Source organism: Typopeltis vanoorti, chromosome 7 (genome assembly GCF_054136105.1).
Source record: "Typopeltis vanoorti isolate ZY-2024b chromosome 7, IOZ_Tvanoo_1.0, whole genome shotgun sequence".
Taxonomy (NCBI): domain Eukaryota; kingdom Metazoa; phylum Arthropoda; class Arachnida; order Uropygi; family Thelyphonidae; genus Typopeltis; species Typopeltis vanoorti.
Genome location: NC_143555.1, coordinates 104,715,700 through 104,732,627, shown reverse-complemented (window position 1 = coordinate 104,732,627; position 16,928 = coordinate 104,715,700). Strand labels below are relative to the sequence as shown.

Below are 16,928 nucleotides of genomic sequence, written 5' to 3'. Positions count from 1 at the left end.
CAAACCAAACAATATTCAGTAATTACAATAAATTTAACACATCGAGGTTGAACACGAAATTTTATTAAAAACTTAATAGCTTATACTGTATTTCTCTCGTATAATATTAACATCGTTGGAATAAAAAATGACTGGTAATTAAACAGCCAAAATCAAATTAATTTGATTTGATTAATCAACGATCACATTAACTATGTATTATCGTGTGTGTATATACGCAATATTTATCATTTTGATATGGAGTAATGCGATTACGATCGTTCCGGCCTGATGTTCTAACTATTGAGAGAGAGAGAGAGAGAGCTATGAACCCCCCCCCCCCCCACCACACAAAAAAAAAAAAAAAAAAAAATTAATACTGTTAGTCATATTTACTTATTCCATTTTCATTCGCATGTTTTCATGGATGAATAATAGTATGATAACGCAAAAGTGGGTCTAATATTAAGCCTGTAAGACATTCTTTAACATCTTGCAATGCGACCAGCTTATCCGCGTTCGGAGATCGATGTTCGTTGTTCTCTAAAACCGTTTTCTTTGAAGAGTTGTACAGAATATTCCAGAGTTGTTTGTGTAATACAGAATAAAGTGACAATATTCATTTGTTCAGATTCTTAAATATATCATAGAATTAGAGTAATATTTTCAGTTACTCTGTGCGGTCTGTCTATTTTAGGCATTGCAACCAGTTTTAAACCGCTTTTAATGCATATGTAACAGCATTTTTACAAAAATTATACATCCATAGTTTATCCTACCACAAAGCTTTACCCATCATAACTCGTTTTCCTAGTATTTCAAATTATAACCTTTATTCCTGTTTAATTTGTTATTAATGAAACAATAAAACTCCGGTGTGCAATCATTTATTATTATTATTATTACTACTACAAGCCACCTCCTAGAAGTCCAAGTACTCATCAAGGGAGGGCATCCCATTCTACTACTATTACTATTTATTTAATTTATAGAGTCTTCAAATATGACAAAAATCTCGATATTGTTTTTTATTATTAGTCTTTTGTAATGCGACTTCCGTTCTTTGCTATCAGAATACATTCTGTCCTCTAAATAACATGAAAGAAATTACTGGAAAGAGCAGAGCAACTCTCGAAACAGAAACAAATATGTCCACTACGTTTCAACAGCATTGCAGTTTGAAGTCTGGTTCACCTTTCTGTTCCAACACTAGTGGCGTTTCCTGACGCGAGTGATGCGGTCCGACACATTTACACATGCGCAAGACGTTGAATTAACCTTTCAGTCCAGCTGCTTGTATTCTGTCACGCTAGGACGACTGGAGCAGAAAGAGCTTGGTTCTCACCGGTAGCGGCATTAACTGGAAATTGCGGGTAAGTTCTTTTATAGGTGGTCTCCTTATGTTTGCTTGTTGTTCAGTGAAAATAGTATCCCGTTTTTGTCTCTTTGCCTTACATTAAGGTGAGTTAAAAGATAAAAGTTACTCAATTCTCTGTATAAGAAACGCATGTAACACATGGCGCACTTTACTGAGATGATCAGACAAGAAAATGCTAAATGTCTACTTTTTCATAGATTATGCTTAATTTTTAAACGGTGTCATTCGGATAAGAAAAGTTTAACATAATAAGCGGAAGTAATTACTTAGTATAACCCGGTTTTTACACCGTTCTCTAAATTAAGTATCATGTAAATTGTTTTTGAGTTGCCCAGAAAGGCTTTTGGAGTGAATAATATTTTAAATGAGACTTAACTTCGCCATGTATGAAATATACTAAGTTAGGCTCTATTCTTGTTTCACTTTCTTACTTTTTCCATAGCAACAACAGAAATCTCAGCGGAAAAGATATAATAATAAATATAACTGCACGATTGGAAGAATGCCTATGTATGAAATTGGTCCATATGCAGCCTATATTATACATATTACATTGTGTGATAACCATTGCGCCAAAATTTGTGCTTTATATAATTGAGCCACTAAGTTTTGAAGTTAGTGATCAATAATTATTCTTTTAAAAGCAGGCACATTCAGTCCTTGCCATAGATTCTGAAAATTTTTGAAAATTCTGAAAAAAAAAAAAATAAAAAATATATATATATATTGGACAGTGACAGGAAAAATAGACGTATGAATGTGAACATGAACAAAATGAAGGATAGAGTGCTGTATGGAGACTCGTTAGTACGAAGTGTGTTAGTAGAGGATTTGACAAAATCATACCAACCTGGTGCGACCATAAAGGATGTAACTGAGTCTATTAGAGAGCAAAAGGAAACGGTGAAAGAAATGATTGTTGTGGCAGGTACGAATGATTTGAAAGGAGATAAAATGGAAATGATAGAAGATCTGAATGAATTGTTTGAGGTAGCAAAAGAAAAGAGTGAGAGAGTTAGAATGATTAGTCTTTTGCCACGGTATGACAGTGAAATGTTTAAAAGGAGGGCCGTAATTGCGAATGACTTTATGCGTGGGTTATGTATGACGAGTGGTGTGGAATTTGTGGACGTGTGGAGTGAGTTTGATGGGCGAAAGGATCTATATAAGATGGATGGCTTGCATTTGAATGGTTACGGTGTAAGAAGACTTGAGAAAGTGTTGCTGAATGTAGTGGATGTGCAAATTCAGGGAAACTAGATTTGTTAAGTGGGGGGGGGTAGATATACAGTCCTTAGGGAGGCAGTTGAATGTAAGAATGAATATAATAAGCTAGAGCAAATAAGGACAACAAACCAGAGTGGGATAGTTAATATAAGGCATCAAGGTAGGGTTGGGGCTAATGGGGGTCTTAAATTCATGTACACTAATACTAGGAGTATTAGGAACAAGAACGAAGAGTTTTTGGCCATGGTTGGCACTTCCAGACCACAGGTTATTGGTATTAGTGAAACATGGCTGACTGTAGATGATATAGCTAGTGGGATTGAATGTGATGGGTATAGTGTGTTCAGGAATGACAGAGAGAATAAAATGGGGGAAGGAGTATTGTTGATGATAGCTGATGAGCTACAGCCAAGGAGAATAGAAGTTGAATTGCAGGATAGAGAAAAGAGCACATTTGAGGCCATTTGGTGTGAGATTGTTGCTAGCAGAACTAAATATACAATTGGGTGCTGCTATAGACCAGGTGATGGAAAAGATGGTGGTGACAGTATGCACGAGCAAATAGAAGAAATGAGTGGAAGGAGGGTGATTATTATGGGAGATTTCAACTATGGTCGCATTGATTGTAGTGAGGAGAGGACGCACGGGAGGAAGGAATTGGATTTTATGCGGTTATTAAGGGATAACTATCTGTGACAGCATGTAATGGAAAATACTAGGGGTCAGAGAGGGCTTGACCTAGTAATTACATCTGAGGATTTGGCTGTAACAAATATGACCACATTGCCACCAATCGGTGAGAGTGATCCTAGGGTCTTGACTTGGGAGGTGACTAAAGGTGTAGAATTTTCAATTAAGACAGTGTACATGTGGAATTATCAGGCTGGAAAGTATGACAAGCTTAGGAGTTTGATTGGCTCAGTGCCATGGCATGTACAACTGCAAGGACTAGAAGTTGATAGTGCATGGGAGGTAGTTAAGAAGTGCTTGCATGAAGCAATGGCTGACTGTATACCTAGAGTCCGAATAATAAATCAAGTAGGGGTTAAATGGATGAATAACACCATTAAGCTTGAGCTCCAAAACAAAGAAACAAGTATGGAGGGAATTTAAGGAGAAAGGTGACCGGCAGGCACATGAACGGTATAAAGCGCAGGCCAGAAGGGTGACGAGTGTGGTAAGAAAAGCAAAAAAGGATTATGAAAGAACATTGGCCATGCAGGCTAAAGAGAATCCTAAACAGTTTTTTAGATATGTAGCAAGTAAAAGGAAAAATGTACATGACAGAATGATTTTAAAGAATGCCGATGGTAGGGAGGTAACTGAATCAGTTGAGATAGTTGAGTTACTGAGTGAGCACTTTGCAAGAATATATCATCCAGGTGGTGACATTGCAGAAACGAATAAACCAGTAGATTATACAGGAATTGTGGTGAATGAAGTGGAGGTGAGTAGTCTATTGCATAACTTCAATGTCAATACATCTGTGGGATTGGATGGTATACCAGCTCGTGTAGTACGAGAAGCAGCTAAAGAATTGTCAGTACCCTTGACCATTTTGTTTAATTTGAGTCTCGGGTCTGGGTTAGTCCCGAGCGGGTGGAAGGAGGGGAAAATAGTTCCACTGCATAAAGGTGGTTCCAAGACTGCTGTTGTAAATTACCGACCGATTAGCATATCAGGAATCATTGTCAAGGTCTTAGAGAAATTAGTCAAGAAAATAATACAGGATTGGATAGATGAAAATGGGATATTGTGTGGGGGACAACATGGTTTTGTGAAGGGTAGATCATGCCTCAGTAACTTGCTCACGTTTTATAACACAGTGACGGCTGAACTCGATAGGGGTAGTGGGTTTACAGTGATACTACTGGACCTTGCCAAGGCCTTTGATAGGATACCACATGGAACTCTAATCAGTAAACTGGAGCAGATGGATATAGGTTTGGTGAGATGGATAGGAGGATGGTTGAAGGAGAGATACCAGAGAGTGGTTTATTCAGGAGTGGATTCAAAAAGATGTCTTGTTACTAGTGGAGTGCCGCAGGGCTCTGTTCTCAGACCACTGCTTTTCAATTTGTTCATCAATGGTATTGGAAAGGATTTGAGAGGAAGTGTTCACTTGTTTGCTGATGATGCAAAGTTGGGTAGAGCAATTGTGAGTGCACAGGATGTCAAAATTTTACAGGATGATTTGGATCGTTTGGAGGACTGGGCTAGGAAAAATGGATGTCAGTTTAATGTGCCAAAGTGTAAGGTTATGCACTTTGGGGTAAAAAGAATAGCAGCAGTATATTGCATTGGTAGAACCGTACTCCAGGAGATTGATGAGGCCAGGGATTTGGGAGTGTTGGTGGATAGGGAGTTGAAGTTTAGGGGGCACATTGCAAAAGTGACTAAAACAGCTCACCAAATCACTTGGCTTCTGAAAAATACTTTAACATGCAGAGACAAACAAGTTGTTGTTCCTCTGTATCGAGCCTTGATAAGACCCCATCTGGACTTCTGTGCCCAGTTATGGGCACCAGGGTTTCTTCGTGATGGGGAGGAAGTGGAGAGGGTCCAGAGACGAGTGACCAAGATGATAGCAGGTCTGTGGAATGAACCTTATGAGAATAGGTTGAAGATCTGTGGGTTGCAGAAATTGGACGATAGGCGAAGGAGGGGTGATATGATTGAGACATTCAAATTATTGAATTGTTTTTATAAGATTGATCCAGAAGATATTTTTGAAAATATGACTGGTGGTGGGAGGACTAGCAGCCATGCATGGAAGCTGGGCAAGAGCATGGTTGACAAGGGTGTTAGAGCTAGGTTTTTTATTTGGAGAGTGGTGAATGAGTGGAATAAGCTTCCAGAGTCTGTTGTGGGTGCTACGACCGTGAATGAGTTCAAGGCAAGATATGATAGTTACTGTGTGAATGTTGAATAGTTGTTCCAGACATGATGTTAGGGCCTCCCTCGATGAGTCTGTCGACTCCTTGGAATTTCCCGGAACAATAATAATAATAATATATACATACATATGCACTATTTGTGTGTGTGTGTGTGTTGTATCTGTCTGTACACAAAAATAAATGTACAGTTTGACTAATGTATATCTTCAAAGCAATCATGTTTTTAAGTATTTATTATTGAAACCTAAAATAATAAAATTCATGTCTTATGGAATTTTCTCTTTCTTCATTTGTTTACCTTGTTAATACTATGCAGATCTCAACAAGATTATAGATAGAACAACTTTTCTTATTCTTTTTTTTTTCTGTTTTGAAATATAAATTTTCATCTGTATGACTTCTAAAACTATATACATTTTATGCCGGCCTGGTTGGCCAAGTGGTTAGAGTATCCGCTCTCCAGCCAAGAGGCTGTGGGTTCGAATCCTGGATGTTTGTGACTCTCCCAATATGGACTGGGTCACTATGGAAGTAGTAGGCCCAAAACCTCTTGCAATGGAGAGGCCTTCACCCTGCCATGAGTAGAAAATAGGCTGTTCATTTTTTCCCCCAACATACATTTTATGTTAACCTGATCTTAGAATGCTGTTCTGATATTTGGGTGCACTACCCACAAAATGCTTGATGCTCTCCAAATGAGGGCAATCTGCTTTATTGTTGATCCTTTCTCGTGGATTTTCCCCACTCGCATTTTCATAGATGTTTTTATTTCTCTTTTCTAGCTATTCCCATTGGTAGTGCTATTCCATCAAACTGGAAATCTATACACAATTTAACTTCATCTTTTGTTCTATCTACATCTGCTCTTTGGAATAGGCTTCCTTACACTTTTTATCTTCAAATAACATGACTGCCAGCCATTCAAAAAATATATCAGGTTCCATCTTCCTCCATAATGATTTGCCTATGGATGGAATTATTATGCTATAGGTTTATCTCTGTCCTTTAGAACAACCTTCCTCATCTCATGCTGTTTTTCTTTTTTCATCCTTATTCACTTACTATCCACAAATGTCATCATTGTATTATGCTATTTGTTTTGTAATCTCTCAAATGTGCAGTTGATATATTTATTTTTTTTTGAAAAAAGAAAGGGGGGGGGTGAGATAAAGTACCCAATAATTTTTGAAACATTTTTTTGTAATACTAATATATTATATACACACCAGTACAGAAATTAATTTTGGTTCAGATCAGTCTATTTACACAGACTGATATTTATTTTCTACAACCAGTTTCTTGCATGCTAACCTCTTTATGTTAAATGGAACACAAATGACAATCAACATCACTGCTATCAGTATAAAGCCCAGTCTTCTTTCTCACAAATAAGATCTCAGTTTACCTCTCCTTACTTTCAGTAAAACGGATCTAAGACATCACATCGTATGTGATGTCTTATGTGCATCGTATGTGCCATTTGAATGCCACATTCAATCACATTCTTAGTCTCCAGACTTCCTTTCTTGCTGACAATGCTAACACATTTTCAGCAAGAAAAGAAGTCTGGACACTATGTCCATCACTTCCATAGGTGAGGGACGTAGGCGAAGAGATCTGCTCTGGATCTTGACTGGCAAAAACCATTCTGCCCAAGTTTAGAATACAGTTGTTGGTTTTGGATTGGTACACCTAAAACTCATCCAAAAAATTTTTTAATGCTGTCCAGCAAAGAGCAGTTTTTCTAATCCATAATCCCGCTCACTGATCAACTGCTGTTTCTCATATGGTGTGTTTCTGCCTTGCATCTTTTTATAGGTTCTTCCATAGTTCTCTTCCATTGAACTGCATTCATAGTTCATTCTACTAATCCTGTAATAATATGTTCAGCAACTATTGTGGTATCCATTGAAGCAACTTCTCTTCTTTCTTCTTGTTACATCTGCTGCTGGAACTGTCTTCCTTACCAAGTGATCCTCAAAGACTTAAAATCTCCATGCATTCAAAATGTGTGGGCATCCTCTTAACCCATGCCCACACAACACTAATGCTGTAGGTTCTGCAACTATTTATTAGTCAAGATTCTCTACTTTTTAGCTGTTCACTGCAAATTTCATCCACTGTGCCATGGATTTCTCTGAAAGTCAGTGTTATAGATGATTTTCATCATCCAATTTTACCCTTGGGGATGCTTAAGGGTCAAAGCTGTATAACTGAGAGGAGACCTCCACATAGCCTTTAAAGGAATGCGGAGAACCGACCAGGGCTTCTGACCTAATGTCCAATCCTCACCTTCTCATGGTGCACCCTGTTGGGTATCTACTTGGATACTGAACGAACAAGGATGGGCTGGCAATTTGGGATTTAGCCGACCAAATTGTGTGCTTATTGGTTAAACCAAAATAAAAAATGATGGTACGACATGACAAAATTTCATGCTGGCTGGGGCGTCGCCCGGTTAAACAAGGCCCCCGTTGTTTTTGCCAGGGAACCAGGGCGAACAGTGAAAAGTCAGCTACTGGAACAAATCTGAAAACAAACCCCAACTCAACATCACCAGAGTTAAAGATTGGTACTATCAACATAAGAAGCCTAAATGGCAAAGAAATGGAGCTAGCTAAGGAATTAGATAAGTACCAGATCGACATAATAGGGGTGACTGAAACAAAAAAGACAAAAAGTGGTGAGATCTTTCTGAGCAATAAATACAAAATGTTATATTCAGGCAATGACAATCAAGGAAAAGGAGTAGACCATAGTATTCAACATAAAATACTAGGCTAATCTTCTTGAATGGGAGTCGGTCTCAAGTAGAGTGATGTGGGCAAATATGAGAATGGGGAACTGGACAATGAGACTTATTTGTGCCTATGGTCTCACAGAAGGTTCTACTAAGGTAGAAGTGGAGGAATTTTTTTAGTCTTTAGAAAAAGCAACTGACACAATGAAAAAGGAAAAGTTGGTCCTTGTTGGGGATCTAAAACGCAGAGTAGGAAATGATTGTGAGACATACAAAAATATTTTGGGAAAATTTGGAGAAACCAGCAAAGCTATTAATAATGGCAAATATCTGTTGGATTTCTGCTCAGGACAGGTACTGGTTATTACTAACACCATGTTCTAACATAAAAATGTGCACAAATTCACATGGAGAGAAGAGGAGGAATAAGAAAAGTGTCATTGACTATGTTATTATTGATAGTGATGTTTTCTCCCTGGTGCAGGACACCAGAGTGTACAGAGGATTTGAAATTGGAAGTGATCACTGTTTAGTCTTGAGCAGGATAAAATTGAATTTCATATTGAAAAGAATAACATGGAAGAAAGTTTTAAAGCGAATAAAAGTTGAGCAGCTCTAAGATGTGAACTGTAGACTAAAATACACAAAGATTATTGAAGAAAAAATGAAAGAGTTTGAGAACAGGAATCAAACCTTAGAGATTCAGTGGCAAACTCTGAAGAAAACATTGATTGATTCTGCCAGAGAGGCATGTGGTGAGGTTGTCTGCAAGGATAAAAAAATCAGAACTCCCTGGTGGACACAGGAAGTTAAAGAGGCAGTGAAGGAAAAGAAGAATGCGTATCAAATGTTCCTGTCAAATAAGTCAGCTTGTGCTCTAAGAGAATACAGAGACAAATGCAAGAATGCTAAACACTGTGTAAAACTAGCTAAACAAAATTCATGGGAGGACTTAGGCAAGAATATAGAAAATAAATATCAAGAAGGTTGGAAAATATTCTGGAGGTTGTTGAAGAAGCTTAGGAATGGAGGAAAAAGTGCTGTAAAAGGAGTTAGAGATATAAAGGTGACATGAAAACGGGAGAAAAAGATATTCTTGAAGTATGGAGTAATTACTTTGAAAAACTGCTAAATGAAACAAGCAGTGATGACAGCACAGTGGTAAAAAATGCTGACCAGGCATGCAGTCAGGAATTCATATCCATGCCTGAAGTAGAAATAGCCATCAAAGGCTTGAAATGTGGAAAGGCAGCAGGAGTAGATGATATTTGACCTGAAATGCTGAAGTATGGTGGTATAAGAGTCTTACAGTGGCTGCACTGCATAGTTCAGAAAGCCTGGACAGAGGGACGAATTCCCAATGATTGGAGTAGAGCTCTCATAGTACCCATATATAAAAAGGGAAATAAAACTGAATGTGAGAATTACAGAGGTATTTCCCTATTGAGTGTTCCTGGCAAGATCTATGCAAGTATACTTGAGAAATGGTTGAGAAGAATTGTGGAAGAAAAGCTTGGTGAAGAACAAGCTGGATTCAGGCAACAAATAGAGGCTGTCAGGATCAGATCTTCACTTTATGACAAATAGTTGAGAAAGCATGGGAATATAACAGAGATCTGTATTTAATCTTTGTCGATTTGGAAAAGGCATATGACGAGGTGCCAAGAGGGAAGCTATTCAATACACTACAGTTATATGGTGTCAATGGGGCATTATATCAAGCAATACTTAGTCTTTGTTTGAGTTGTAAGTCAGCCGTTAGAATTGAAGGAAGTACAGGAAGATGATTTAATGTTAAATCTGGTGTGAGACAAGGATGTGCATTATCCACTCTGTTATTCATTATCTATATGGATCACATTATGAAGGAAAGTGGTATTAAACATGATATCAAAATTGGAGATGTTAATGTTAGCTCTTTGCTTTATGCGGACGATGTTATACTTCTAAATAAATCTGCTACAAGTCTGCAAGATTCTCTGACTAAATTGAATAGCTGTTGTAATAGATATGGTATGAAGGTCAGCAATAAAAAGACAAAGACAATGAAAATAGGTAGAATCATTGAAAATGTCAACTTTGTTGTGAATGGTGAACCTGTGGAACAAGTGAAACATTTCAGCTACTTTTCAGGCACAATTTTTACTGAAGATAGTAAATTAAATATAGAAATAGACAACAGAATCAGCAAAGCTGGTATGGTAGGATGTCAATTGAATAAATTCATATGGAATAAGAGAGAAATTAGTCGGAATACTAAATTAGCTGTATACAAGACAGTGTTTAAACCAGTTTTAACTTATGGATCTGAGAGCTGGGAGAGAAGTAAAACACTTGACCAAAGACTAGAGACCGCAGATATGAGAGTCTTGAGAAAGATTATAGGCGTGAACAGATGGCATCAATGGCAATATCATATTAAAAACGAGGATATTAGGAAAGAACTTGACATTGTCAACATCCAGGAATACGGTAGCAGAGCTAATCTCAGGTGGTATGGTCACTTAAACAGAATGGGTGAAGAAAGATTAGCAAAACAAGTGTTTTCTGCCAGGTTGACAGCAAAACGACCCAGAGGAAGACCAAGATATAGGTGGTTTGATACGGTACAAAGTGCCTTAGACGATAGAAATATGAGATCTGTTAATGTTGGAGTCTTGACAAGTAACAGACTGATTTGGAGGAAAATTGTAGATAGGAAGTTAGTAATGATGTAATTTTTTTCATGTAGTACTGTCATATCCTGTACACCCCTTGAGGGTACATGGCAGGAATTTGATGATGATGAATTTTACCCTTGCTGACTTAAGGTCTGAATTGTCTTGGAAAGTACTGTTTATCTCTGAAATAGGTTTTCTGGATTATCTATCCATTTGATTACTGAGGTAATAATATGGTATAGTGCGATTTGTTCAAGTGAACTGGCTTCCAGTTTAAGTAACTCAGTAATTGCATAGATGTTTAAGGATGCAGAGATTTTTCAGAAAGGACTGCATGTAGAACCACATTATTGATAATCAGAAGGGATCAAATGATGTTTGATCTCTCCAGCAGAATTTCTGAATTACCTAATCCTTAGTCAACTGAGGCTAATGTGTTATAGCTATACACTGTACTCCTGTTGTTAAATCAAATAATTACATGCCTTCAGTATAATCTTTATTGTTGTTGTCCAATGTTTTGGTAAGTATTATATTCCTGCCAGCAGTTTATTTTATTTTTTGTGTGTATTTAATAAAATTGGTCATTTCAGCAGAAATTTTGTCAGTGGTGATGAACTGTTTTCCATAAAGTTGTTCCTTCAACTTAAGGAACAGAACAAATTTTTGAGAGCTCCTATCAGGACTGCAACAGCAAAGGCAGCATTTGCATCCATACTTCTACACAAATAGATACTTTACATGGAATATATAGCTAGTTATAGGCCATCTGACTTCAATTAGATTCTTCCTCCATTTTGAAGTCTTATTTCGTGAACAAAAATAGTTTAGAAACAGTAAATGAACACATGACATTTTATCTCAGTCTGTATAATGAACAAAAAAGGTTGGTTGGTTTATGGTTTGATTGGTGCAAGGACAGCAAGGGTCATACTACCATAGCAAAGGTTTTAGTACCACACTAAGTATTAGACAAAAACAAAGGTGGAAACTATTATGTCATATCATGGCCATGCAGTGTAGCATGAGAACTTTTCAAGTGACCCTTGTTTATCACTTCAAAAGAAATCTTCTTTGATTGAATGTTTTTCATGGTTAGGCTGAATTCTTCTTGTTTACTGTTACTAATAAGAATCAGATATAATTATGGATTAACTGTTAGTTCCTCTCAGTTCAGGTTATTATCCCACAAAACATGCTAAGGGGCCTGAGTTCACTGAGTGTTGTCTTTACAGTTTAGTTGCTTTGGCCAGCCAGCAGAGTGCTGCTGGGTGGCCAAAAGTTATTCAACCATTGAGAGCAACAATACCATTAATGTGTGGGATGGGGAACTGATTAATATTACCACTAGTAATGGTGATACAGTAATGATGCCAGCTTAGTAATAAGAAGTTGCTAAATTGTGAGAATGTTGAATTTACATTTCATAATTAAATCGAAAAAGCAACTGAAAAACAAGCAGGGGATGGTGTAACCAACTAGCCATTGCATAATTAAAGTATAATTCTTTCTTATACTTAAATGTTTGTAAATGTGGAATATATTTTCTGCAAAATATATTTGCTACAAAAAGAGCGCTAAAGAAAGGCTGTCTGTAGATTTTCGTTAGTGCAACAGCTAAAGAAAGAAAACCAGACTGTAGCTGGACAGACATCTCACTTGTAAGAGACTTCTAAAATACTACTTGTGGAACCTTTTTTATAGATTTTTTTTTTTTCTCCCTATACTACTATTATTATGTGATGACCTTCAAGGACTCATCATTGAAGGGCACACTACACAGAACCATTTGTCTCGCCTATTTAATCTTCTAACTACACGCAGTGCCATCCATTGCCAGTAGCAATATTTTTTGTATGGAAATTGTGTTCTCTTGACCAGTTTGCATGTTGGACAAAGAAAGGAAGGACATGCAGTTGGTTGCTGATAAGTGATCCTATAATATCCCTTAAGAATGTTTGAATAGAAATGTGGGTAGAGAATTTATTTTATTTATTTTTTTTTTTGCAGTAGTCTGCTCACAAAGATGGATGTCTGTCATATTAATACCATGGGTGGTCAAATCGGATAAGTTGTGAATCCTGCTCTAGAGACCAAACTTTTTCAAGCTACCTCATGCACCCACTAATCGGGATGATGCTGTACATCAGGTGATGAGTTATCCTATATTGTACAATTTGTACCAAGATCTATGTCATAATTGGATTTGAACTCTCAGCCTATTGGTACTAAAGCAATTATGCTATCCACTTGGTCACTCAGGCTAGTCTGTATGACTGAGAATAGATAGATGCCATTACGAAGTTGCAGAGACAAAAAATTACATGTTGTCCATCATATTGCTGATATTCTTCATAAGAGATGGAGCAGCATGGAATCTTTTGTTGAAATAATTTATAAGATTAGGAGACATATTGTAAAGCTGATAGACGGTACAAGGAGGCAATTTTGATGTAGAACACCAAGTCTTGATAATGAAGTCTTGTTCTTTTCAAGTTCTGTTCAGTGAGTGGAGAAACTGTTGAATGTACAGAGGGATAACTAAGATGTCTAGACAGTTTTGCTAATTATGAGGATGGATAAAAGGACTTTTGGTTGCAGTTTGGCTGTTAGGCAGAAAAGAAGGGAGGTGAAAGACATAAACTAGTGAAAGAATTTATATATATATATATATATATATATACACACACACACACACACACACACACACACACACACATTTTTTGTGTGTGTGGAAGAAAACAAGACTACAGATCCCAGTGTAATGCATCCTCTTTTCCTTGTCTTGGAAACCACCAAATATCCCTATTCAACTGTAACAGAATAGACAATTTTAACCCTTTCACTGCTAAGATCAAATTATCAAGTTCATTAAATATGGCATCATTCTAAGCAGTGTTCTATACTTGAAAATAATTGCAGGAAAGATCCTCTCGTTGCAAACTCCCCAATTTTCTAAATGTTTGTAGACATTTGTTGCATTTCATATATACACACATAGTGTATATATAATATACACTATGTGTATATATAATATACACTATGTGTATATATACACTATGTGTATATATACACTATGTGTATATATACACTATGTGTGTGTATACACATATGTATACACTATGTATATATAATATACACTATGTATATATAATATACACTATGTATATATAATATACACTATGTATATATAATATACACTATGTATATATAATATACACTATGTATATATAATATACACTATGTGTATATATACACTATGTGTATACACATAGTGTTTCATATATACACACATATATACACACAATCTTTCACCCTGAGGATAATTTTCACATAGTGAAAATTATCCTCAGGGTGAAAGATTGTACAAAATGAAACATATAATTGACTACCCCCCAGAAAAGCTTTCAGTGAAGCATTTATCACTTTGAAAATATTTGCATACATGAGTTTTTAGTATTATTTGAGGGTTCTCTTTTTTTTTTTGTTCAGTTCATCCTATCAAAAAGACAGATTTAGCATAAAATCTTGTGTATTATATAATTATGAGAATGTGAATTTGGGGTTTCCAGAAGATTAGTGCAAACATTGATGGTGAACTATTTACTGTGATAGAGAGTTTAAATACATGTTGTCTCAGTTATTATTTGCTACACAAAAACCAAACTAATATGTGGGACAGCTAGGAAAAACTGAAAGATGTCAAAATTCACAGAAATTAATAAAGGAGAGGTAGAAGTAAAATATACTGATAACATGATGGTTCTCAGATAAACGGACAAGCAAGAGTTATGCATGCTGACCACACTTTACTAAAATTGCATGAAATGAGAAAATAAAAACAAATTAGCCAATAATAAAGCCTCATTGTGTAATAGAATATAATAATATGGGAACAGATGACAGGTAAGATATATATTCTGTTGAATGTGTGTACAAGGCCTTGCCTTGAAGTGGTTCAGAAAGTTTTTCACCTCCTGGATGCAAGTTCTAAATTTTTGCACTCATTAGAAAACAAAGCATAATACAATTTGAGAAATTTTTTCAGAACTTCTCTTAGTCAAGAACAATCATTATAAAATGGGATGTGGTGCCTAACTCTTTGGATTGACAGAAAGATACTACCCATTCTCATTTCTATCCACACCAAAAAAAGAAAAATCCCAGTAGGTATTTGCCAGGCATGTTTGAACCAGATTCGTGTCGTCCTTTCTGTATATCTGTATTCCAAAAAATATGCATTACCAAAATTTAAAAACAATAAATTGTACGATATAGTTTCCATTTTAAATGCTACCAAACTGGAAATTGTATATTGTGCGATCTCTCCCAGTAGACTAGCAGTAACAGGAGCATTTTGCCAGATATCATGATTTACTGTGTTTCTTGGTAATGCCAGTAAAGTATTGGATTACTTCTGAATAATTTTTTAAAATTAAGTTTATGGTTACCTAGTTCGATTGTTTTGCTTCCAGAAAACCTAGGGCAGTATAGAGAAATAAGTCTCCATTATGTGATGTGTCCTGGTATCTTCATGGGGCTATCCAATTGGTAATTTTTGTATATTTGAGTAATTATAAAATTTTTTATTGTCATTAACACTTTAAAACATGTTTTGCTACTTAATGTAGCAATAGCTTCTTCAAGCTAATATTAAACAGATAACTAGAAAAAAAATTAAATGTAAAGAAAAATCAATATAGAAGTGTAATACACATGTGACAATAGTAAGAGAGCCTGCAACAATTCTTGTTCCTGTATTTGCATGTATTATATTGGCTATCAGTTCTTTCACATTTCTTGCTAAATTGTTGGAATAGTTGAGGTTTGAAATATTACAGTAACTAATGATTTCTATACATCATGAAATGTTGGACCTTATTTCTATTAAGGATTTTTTTTAATTCTTCCCTGCACTTCAAAGACTGCAAACCTATAACATAACAATTATGTGTCATCATTAAAATCATTAGGAGAAAGAGAACCTGTTGTATTTCTTGAATTACTGGCAGTCAGTCCTTGGGGGAAAAACTCGAACTGTTCCAAGAACAGATGTAGACCAACTGAAAGAGGAAAAGAACTCATTTCAGTTTTAAGCAGAACTACGCATGGATACAGACTAATAGCTGCTTGTGTTTTTTCGTACTTAGAGGAAAGCAACAGATTGTCCAATTTGGAATAGCACCAATAATAATATCAGTAGAAATGGTGTAAGGCAGAAAAGAGCTCCTTATTCTTCCAGTGGGTGAAGAGGAGTAAGTAAGGAAGGCAGAAAAGAATATATGTGAAAATGATTGCAGTGAAGCTATGAAGCATTTTCCCAAATTTTAACTCTCTTCAGATTTGGGAAAATTTGAAGAGAGGAAGTCATCTGTCATGACACTTCAGCCAGAGAGTGGGAAACTGATCCAGTTGCTAATGGTGGCATACAGGCATAACACAAAATTTTGGTAAAAGCTACCAAGCTATGGTGTTTTGCCAGTCCCAGTCAAATAGCTTTGAAATGCTCTAGAAATGTAAAGTGAGAGCATCCATGTTTCTCCTAATCTTTTCATGGTTTGTCTTAAAATCTCAACTAGGTATTGAAGAAGGTGGCTATTGGATAATCTTCTCTGTTATATTTAAGAAAATTGAGGTGTGGGCTGTAGACCAATGTTTGATATCTAACTTCTCTTTTTTTTTTGGGATGGATTGAAATATCCTTACTAAATTCCTTTTATTATTATATGGCACCTGCAAGGAGTCTAAGAACTCCCATTGCAGAAGGGCAGTTCACTCCACATAAACTCACTGTTAATGCTACTTAATCCATTAGAATTGCTTTAGAGTTTCTGTTAGGGAGCATACCACAGACCTCTCACCAGCCTGGTCACTCATTTCTGAATCCTCTTCCCTCTCCTGATCTCCAAGAAAACTACATGACCAAATCTGTGCACAGTGGCCAAATCAGCATTGTTAGATTAGATTTTTCTTCTCACAAGCTGCATTTCTGTGATATTCACTTTCATATTTCCAAATGGACAGACAGGAAGATCATACACATGGAG

At 36.3% G+C, this 16,928-nt stretch overlaps 1 protein-coding gene across 1 annotated transcript in view; it reads left to right on the top strand.

Annotated features, from left to right (window-relative positions):
- The first annotated feature begins 1,300 nt into the window (after positions 1-1,300).
- Positions 1,301-16,928, top strand: part of LOC150104933 (bestrophin-4-like) — a 115,169-nt gene continuing 99,541 nt past the window's right edge. Inside the window, exon 1 of the mRNA XM_090395433.1 lies at positions 1,301-1,352. The gene's annotated coding sequence lies outside the window, so the exon portion shown is untranslated. The remainder of the gene's footprint in view (positions 1,353-16,928) is intronic.